Here is an 8651-nt window from a genome sequence, read left to right as displayed (position 1 = left end):
AGCCTCCCCTATCCTGACAAATCGAAGGAAGTACCCTGCTTCATATACATTAGATCTCTTGGTACCGAAGTCAGCTCTGCAAAGTAGTACTATTGTTTCCATTCTACAGATGAGGCTAGTGGGCCTTAGATCTCCCCAGATCATACAATTTTTTGTTTCTGGTTTTTTTGTTTTGTTTTGTTTTTGAGACAGTCTTGCTCTGTCGCCCAGGCAAGAGTGCAGTGGCATCATCTCAGCTCACTACAACCTCCATCTCCCAGGTTCAAACGATTCTCCTGTCTCAGCCTCCCGAGTAGCTGGGACTACTGGTGTGCACCAGCGTGCCCAGCTAATTTTTATATTTTTTAGTAAAAACGGGGTTTCACCATGCTGGCCGGGCTGGTCTCGAACTCCTGGCCTCTAGTGATCCACCCACCTAGGCCTCCCAAAGTGCTGGGATTACAAGCAAGAGCCACTGTGCCTGGCCCAGGATCACATAACTATTTCATGGTTGAGTGAATTCAAATCCACATCTTCTGACTCTCCATCTGTTAACCCACAAAGCCTCTCATTTAGAACCTGAAGCCTTTCCCCAAACCATTTGGATGCTTGAAGAACTCAACAGGCATCTGGAGAGAATGGGCTAAAGACCATGGACTGTGGGAATGAAACCACACATTGAGTGCTTGTACTTCCCTTATGCCGAGTCTCACATAGGTTAGAGAATGCTCCATCTTTGCATCCCCTGACATGGCTCGACATGAGGTCTTCACACTCCTACTTCTTCATATCTCAAGCCTCCAGTGGAATGCATTCAAAGAATCTACTTCTAGACACTGGAGAAACAGTGGTGAACAAAACATAGTCTGTGCCCTCCTAGAGCTTATGTTCTAGTAGGTGGAAACAATATGCAGTTTTTTGTTTTTTTTTTTTTCTGAAACGGAGTTTCACTGTCGTTGCCCAGGCTGGAGTGCAGTGACGTGATCTCGGCTCACCACAACCTCTGCCTCCTGGGTTCAAGTGCTTCTCCCGTCTCAGCCTCCCAGGTAGCTGGGATTACAGGCATGTGCCACCACACCCGGCTAATTTTGTGTTTAGTAGAGATGGGATTTCTCCATGTTGGTCAGGCTGGTCTTGAACTCCCAAACTCAGGTGATCCGCCAACTTCGGCCTCCCAAACTGCTGGGATTACAGGTGTGAGCCACTGCGCCCAGCCAATATGCAGTTTTAAAAAATACCATATACAGGCCGGGCACAGTGGCTCAAGCCTGTAAATCTAGCACTTTGGGAGGCTGAGGCAGGTGGATCATTTTTAGTCAGCCTGGCTACTCTGGAGGCTGAGGCAGGAGAATCGCTCAAACCCAGGAGGCAGAGGTTGCGGTGAGCAGAGATCATGCCTCTACACTCCAGCCTAGGTGACAAGAGCAAGACTCCCTCAAAACAAAACAAAACAAAACAAAAAAACTAATCACCACATCAAGGCAGACTATGAAAGCCATCAGGCCTTTTTGACAGCATTTAAGGAAAACCTAATCCCCTGTATCCATTGGGCATTAGAGTGAAGGAGCAGCTCAAGTGTTAATTATGTAAGTAGTAGGTCTTTAGAGAAGGTTGAAGTCTCAGCCCCTGTAGATCTCCTATGTGAAGGTTAGGGTCAAAAAAGAAAAACCGTAGGATCTTGAGACTTGGGTTAGAAACATCTAGGTAGATACAACAGAATCTTGAGTCCCCAGATTCCTCTGAAACCTCTGTCCAAGCCTGCAGCGTTTGCTCAGTATATATATATTTTGAAACAGTATCTGTATTAGTCCATTTTCACACTGCCAGTAAAAACATACCAAGACTGGGTAATTTATTACAGGAAAAAGGTTTAATGGACTCACAGCTCCACATGGCTGAGGATGCCTCACAAACATGGCAGAAGGCAAGGAGGAGCAAGTCACATCTTACATGGATAGCAGCAGGCAAAGAGAGCGTGTGCAGGGAAACTCCTTCTTATAAAACCATCAGATCTCAGGCCAGGGGTGGTGGCTCACGCCTGTAATCGCAACACTTTGGGAGATGTAGGCAAGCAGATCACCTGAGGCCAGGAGTTCAAGACCAGCCTGACCAACATGGCAAAACCCTGTCTCTACTGAAAATACAAAAAATTAGCCAGGCATGGTGGCAGGCGCCTGTAGTCCAAGCTACTTCAGAGGCTGAAGCAGGAGGATCTCTTGAACCCAGGAGGCAGAGGCCGCAGCAAGCCTAGATGGCACCATTGCACTCCAGCCTGAGCAACAAGACCAAAACTCCATCTCAAAAAAAAAAAGAAAACCATCAGATCTCGTGAGACTGACTTACTATCACAAGAACAGCATGGGAAAGACCTATCCCCACGATTTAATTACCTCCCACCAGGTCACTCCCACAACATGAGGGAATTCAAGATGAGATTTGGATGGGGACACAGCCACACCTTATCAGGGTCTCACTCTGTTGCCCAGGCTGGAGTGCAATCTTGGCTCACTGTAGCCTCCATCTCCTGGGTTCAAGCAATTCTCATGCCTCCACCTCCAGAGTAGCTGAGACTACAGGCATGTGTCACCACGCCCAGCTGGCTCACTCTTCACTTGCAAAATGATCATACAAAGGCTTCAAAGGAAGCAGGTGCTTTACAAGATGATATTCATCCTCTCCAGGATCTATCACCACCTCCTCTCCTGGCAACAAGACAAATAACAAGGATTGAATTCTAGCAAAGACCCAAAGAGAATGTTCTGGCCTACTAAGAGAAGGGAGAAAATATATGGTAAAGGAACTTCAGGATCTGGCTAATACATACCTGCAGAATTTGGTAGAGACACATGGAACTGGATACTGAGACTGTTGGATCAAGGGAGGTGGAACACAAAGTTAGATATGGAAGATATAGATATGGAAGATTTATTGATATGGGAGCACTTGCCTGTGACATAGGATTTAACACCTTTGTGTAACCACCCAATGGTTTCACCTTGCCCACTGCCTAGACAGAGATGATTTATCAAGGCAGGGGAATTCCAATAGAGAAAGAGTAATTCACACAGAACTGGCTGTGCAGGAGACCGGAGTTTTGTTATTACTCAAATCGGTCTCCCCACACATGAGAGGATTAGAGTTTTTAAGGGCATCTTAGTGAGTGGGGGAAGTCAGTGAGCCAAGAGTGCTGATTGGTCAGGTCAGAGAAGAAATCATAGGGAGTCAAAGCTGTCTTCTTGTGCTGACTCAGTTCCTGGGTGGGGGCCACAAGATCAGATGAACCAGTTTATCGATCTGGGAGTGGCCAGCTGATCCATCAAGTGCAGGTTCTGCAAAATATCTCAAGCACTGATCTTAGGAGCAGTTTAGAGAGGGTCAGAATCTTGTAGACTCCAGCTGCATGACTCCTAAACCATAATTGCTAATCTGTTTTTTTGTTTTTGTTTTTGTTTTTTGGAGTCTTGCTCTGTCACCCAGGCTGGAGTGCAGTGGGGCAATCTCAGCTAAATGCAACCTCCACCTCCTGGGTTCAAGCGATTCTCCTGCCTCACCTCCTGTAAAAATTAGTTAGATCATGGCAGATGGCAGCAGTATACCATAAACCTAACCAAACAACAACCCCAATTGCAGTTGCTGTATCCCACATGGTAACTTTGTAAAACAGTTTTTTTTTGTTGTTTTTTTATTTTTTAAGTCTCACTCTGTCCCCCAGGCTGGAGTGCAGTGGCATGATCTCTGCTCACTGCAAACTCTGCCTCCCGGGTTCATGCCATTCTCCTGCCTCAGCCTCCCGAGTAGTGGGACTACAGGTGCCTGCTGCCACGCCCAGCTAATTTTTTTTTGTATTTTTAATAGAGATGGGGTTTCACCGTGTTAGCCAGGATGGTCATGATCTCCTGACCTTGTGATCCACCTGCCTTGGCCTCCCAAAGTGCTGGGATTACAGGTGTGAGCCACCGCGCCCGGCCGTAAAACAGTTTAACATAGCCTCTGGGTGTAGGTGTATAGCCATTAATTTGATTGGTGAATGTTATTTTCCATCCCAAATGGATCAGAAAGGAGAATCAGAAGCAGGATCATTAGCACCCACATGGGAAGGACAACAATATTTATGGGCTTGTCCCAAGATTATGGTTTTTTGTTGTTTGTTTTTGTTTGTTTGTTTTGTTTTTGAGATAGTCTCACTCTGTCGCCCAGCCTGGAGTGCAGTGGCGCGATCTCAGCTCACTGCAACCTCCACTTCCTGGGTTCAAGCGATTCTCCTGCCTCAGCGTCTTGAGTAGGTGGGATAACAGGTGCATGCCACCACACCCGGCTAATTTTTGTAATTTTAGTAGAGATGGGGTTTAGCCATGTTGGCCAGGCTGTTCTCGAACTCCTAACCTCAAGTGATCTGCCCACCTCGGCCTCCCAAAGTGCTGGGATTATAGGTGTGAGCCACCGTGTCTAGCCAGTTCTGCCTTCTTAACATTTTTTGTTTTTTGTTTTTGAGACAGAGTTTCACTCTTGTTGCCCAGACAGGAGGGCAATAGCGCAATCTCAGCTCACTGCAACCTCCACCCAGGTTCAAGAGATTCTCCTGCTTCAGCCTCCCAAGTAGCTGGGATCACAGCATATACCACCATGCCCAGCTAATTTTGTATTTTTAGTAGAGACAAGTTTTCACCATGTTGGTCAGGCTGGCCTCGAACTCCTGACCTCAAATGATCTGCCTGCCTCGGTGTCCCAAAGTGCTGGGATTACAGGCGTGAGCCACGGTGCCCGACTCCAGGATTATGTTAATTCTCTGGCCCTCTGTCATAATATACTCTGAAGGCATCTTGACTATAGGAACATTCTGAAGAACATCATATTAGCCCCAAAGCAAGCTTCAAAGCAAGTGGCCCAGTCCACTATACATATGACATCATACTAGTCATACCAGAAGAGCAAGAAGTATATTGGAGGCCTTGGAAAGATACATGTATTCAGACAGTGGGAAATAAAACCACACAAAGATTCAGGAAATTGCTACATTGGTTAAGTTTTTAGAGGTACAGTGGTCTGAGACATGCTGGGATATCTATCCAAAGTCAAGGTCAGATATTGCATCTCATGCCTCCCACCACTAAGGGAAAAAAAGAAATACAATATCAATCTTCTTAGGACTCTGGAGCAATATTTCACAGTTAGGAATACAACCCTGGCCAAGTTACTAGCTGACACTGAAGGACGTCAACTTTGAATGGGGCCAAAACAGAAAAGGCCTCTGCAGCCTTGTGACCTAGCAGAACTTAAGAGACTGGAATATCTGTGGTTGGAGAAGATGTTGGTTTTGGTTTGGCAAGCTCTCATAGGAGAATCACAATGTAGGCTCCTGAAGCTCTGGAGCAAATCCATGCCATCTGCAGCAGGAAAATACCCACCATTTGAAAAGCAGCTCTTGAAATGCTCCTGGGCTCCGGTAGAGACAAAGCATCTGACTATAGGACATCAAGTGACCAAGTGGCCAGAACTAACCAGAGCTGGGCTCTGTCAGGTCCTCCACGTCATTAGGAAGAGGGGGCCCAGCAAGCACATATTGTGGTGACAGAGTGAGACCCTGTCTCAAAAAACAAAACAACAACAACAACAAAAACATTTTAAGATAGAAGTGGCATCTTTGATATCAGGCATAAGCAGCATCAGAGGGCAAAGCAAGCTTTAAAGCAAGTGGCCCAGACTCCCAGGTCACTCAGCAGTGTTGCACTGACATCTCTCATCAGCTCCCACCTATGGCCCCGTCAGGATCCCTGTGACTCGCTGACAGGGAAGGCAAAAGCCCAAGCTTCACTCACAGATGGATTGGCATGGTAAATGGGGAAAAGCCAAAAACGAGAATCCTGCTGCATTGCAGCCTCACTCAGAAGCAGCTCTGGAGGATAGTGGTGAAGGGAAATCCTTCCAGGGACAAAGATTTGGACAGTATATCTGGTCATCCCCTTTGTGTGGAAAGAGAAGTAGCCCTACGTGAGAATATTCACATGGGCAGAATATTCACACAGTCACATAGTCAGTGGCAAATGCCCCAGTTGGTTGGTCAGCTTGAGAAGAAAGATTGAAAGATCAAGGACAAAAAGGTCTGAAAGCCAGGGCCTCGTGGCGCACGCCTGTGTTCCAGCTTGGGAGGCTGAGGTGAAAGGATTGCTTGAGCCCAGGAATTCAAGGCTGCAATGAGCTGTGATTGCCCCCCTGCACTCCAGTCTGGGCAACAGAGTGAGACTCTGTAACGATGGGAGTGGTCTTGGAGTGTAAGGATCTTTGTACAACAAGTTAATGCCCACCAGAGAGCATCCATTACAAAGGAGGCATTGAACAGACAAGGAGACAGAATGACTCAGTTATTGTCATCAGCCACCCCAGCTCTGAACAATGGGTACAATGAATGGAGTAACTGGTCGTGGAGATAGAGGTGATGCATTGGCCCACCTCCATGAGCTCTGTGATGATTAATTTTAGGTGTCAACTTGACTGGATTGAGGGACGCCTCCATGGCTGGTGAAGCATTGTTTCTGGATGTGTCTGTGAGGGTGTTTCCAGGGGAGATTGACGTATGAGTCAGTGGACTGAGCTTAAAAATCCCCTCTTCTCTCTCTCTCTCTGACTCTCTCTCTCTCTCTCTCTCCAGTATATCCTATTGGTTCTGTCTCTCTGGAGAACTTGACTAACACAAACTCCTACTCACCAAGGCTGAAATAGCTACGGCTGCTGCCAGTGTTCAATCTGTCATTAATAAATGCCAGGGCTAAGCCCCCATATGGCTCTATCCCATGAGGAGAACAAGCAGCCATTCAGGGATAAGTTGATGACAGTACACCCCACCACCTTTGACTGAAATTGACCCATATTCTGAGTATAGGTTTGCCTTTCCTGCCCATAGGGTCTGCCCATAACTTGTACCACTCTCCAAGGACTTACAGTGTGTTTGATCCATCAAAATGAAGTCTGACTGGGCACAATGGCTCACACCTGTAATCCCAGCACTTTGGGAGGCTGAGGCAGTTGGATCACTTGAGGCTAAGAATTTGAGATCAGCCTGGCCAATGTGGTGAAACCCTGTCACTACTAAAAATACAAAAATTAACAGGGCATGGTGGTGCACACCTGTAATCTCAGCTACTTGGGAGGCTGAGGCAGGATAATTACTTGAACCTGGGAAGTGGAGGTTACAGGGAGCTGAGATCATGCCAATGCACTCCAACCGGGGCCACACAGTGAGACTTCAACAACAAGAACAAAAATAAAAATTTAACAAAAACACATGAAATCTGAATTATATTACTTTACTCTAAAAGATCAACATTACAGCAATTGGGGTGTGGCAGTGGGCATGTGACAAAAGGATCTACTGATCTGCTTTTTTTTTTTTTTTTTGAGATAGAGTCACACTCTGTTGCCCAGGCTGGAGTGCAGTGGCACAATCTCAGCTGACTGCTACCTCTGCCTCCTAGGTTCAAACAATTCTCCTGCCTCAGCCTCTCAAGTAGCTTCGATTATAGGCCTCCCGGGTTCATGCCATTCTCCTGCCTCAGCCTCCTGAGTAGCTGGGACTACAGGTGCCTGCCACCACGCCCAAATAATTTTTGTATTTTTAGTAGAGACAGGGTTTCACTATGTTGGCGAGGCTGGTCTTGAACTCTTGACCTCAGGTGATCTGCCTGCCCCTAAAATGCTGGGATTACAGGCATGAGCCACTGTGCCCAGCCAAGTTCTTTTTTTTTTTTTGAGACAGAGTCTTTCTGTCACCCAGGCTGGAGTGCAATGGTGTGATCTTGGCTCACTGCAACCTCCGTCTCCTGGGTTCAAGTGATTCTCCTGCCTCACCCTCCCGAGTAGGTGAGATAACAGGCGCATACCACCATGCTCGGCTAATTTTTGTATTTTTAATAGAGATGGTGCTTCACCATGTTGGCCAGGCTGGTCTCGAACTCCTGACTTCAAATAATCCACCTGCCTCGGCCTCCCAAAGTGTTGGGATTACAGGTGTGAGCCACTGCACCCAGCTTTTTTTTTTTTTTTGAGTTGGAGTTTTGCTCTTGTTGCCCAGGCTGGAGTGCTGTGGCATGATCTTGGCTCACTGCAATCTCCACCTCCCGGGTTCAAGCGATTCTCCTGCCTCAGCCTCCTGAGTAGCTGGGATTACAGGAGCACACCAATTTTTTGTAGTGCACAGCTAATTTTTTGTAGAGATGGGGTTTCATCATGCTGGCCAGGCTGGTCTCGAACTCCTGACCTCAGGTGGTCTACCCACCTCAGCCTCCCAAAGTGCAAGGATTACAGGCGTGAGCCACTGCGCCCAGCCTTGTTTTTTTAAATTAAAGACAGAGTCTCGCTCTGTAACCCAGGCTAGACTGCAGTGGCATGATCCTAGCTCACTGCAAGCTCAACCTCTTGGGCTCAAGCAATCCTCCTGTCTCAGTCTCCTAAAGTGCTGGTATTACAGGCGTGAACCTCAATGCCTGGCCAGGAGGAATACTTTGGCATTCAGGTCATCCACTGGGATGCCTCTTGGTGCTACTGTGACCAATTCTAACAGTAAATAGAAAAGTATAACAGCCAGCCAGGCGCGGTGGCTCACGCCTGTAATCCCAGCACTTTGGGAGGCCGAGGGGGGCGGATCACAAGGTCAGGAGATCGAGACCACGGTGAAACCC

This window comes from Colobus angolensis, unplaced genomic scaffold (assembly GCF_000951035.1).
Source record: "Colobus angolensis palliatus isolate OR3802 unplaced genomic scaffold, Cang.pa_1.0 Scaffold77, whole genome shotgun sequence".
NCBI classification, from domain to species: domain Eukaryota; kingdom Metazoa; phylum Chordata; class Mammalia; order Primates; family Cercopithecidae; genus Colobus; species Colobus angolensis.
Note: the sequence above shows the minus strand (reverse complement) of the source record.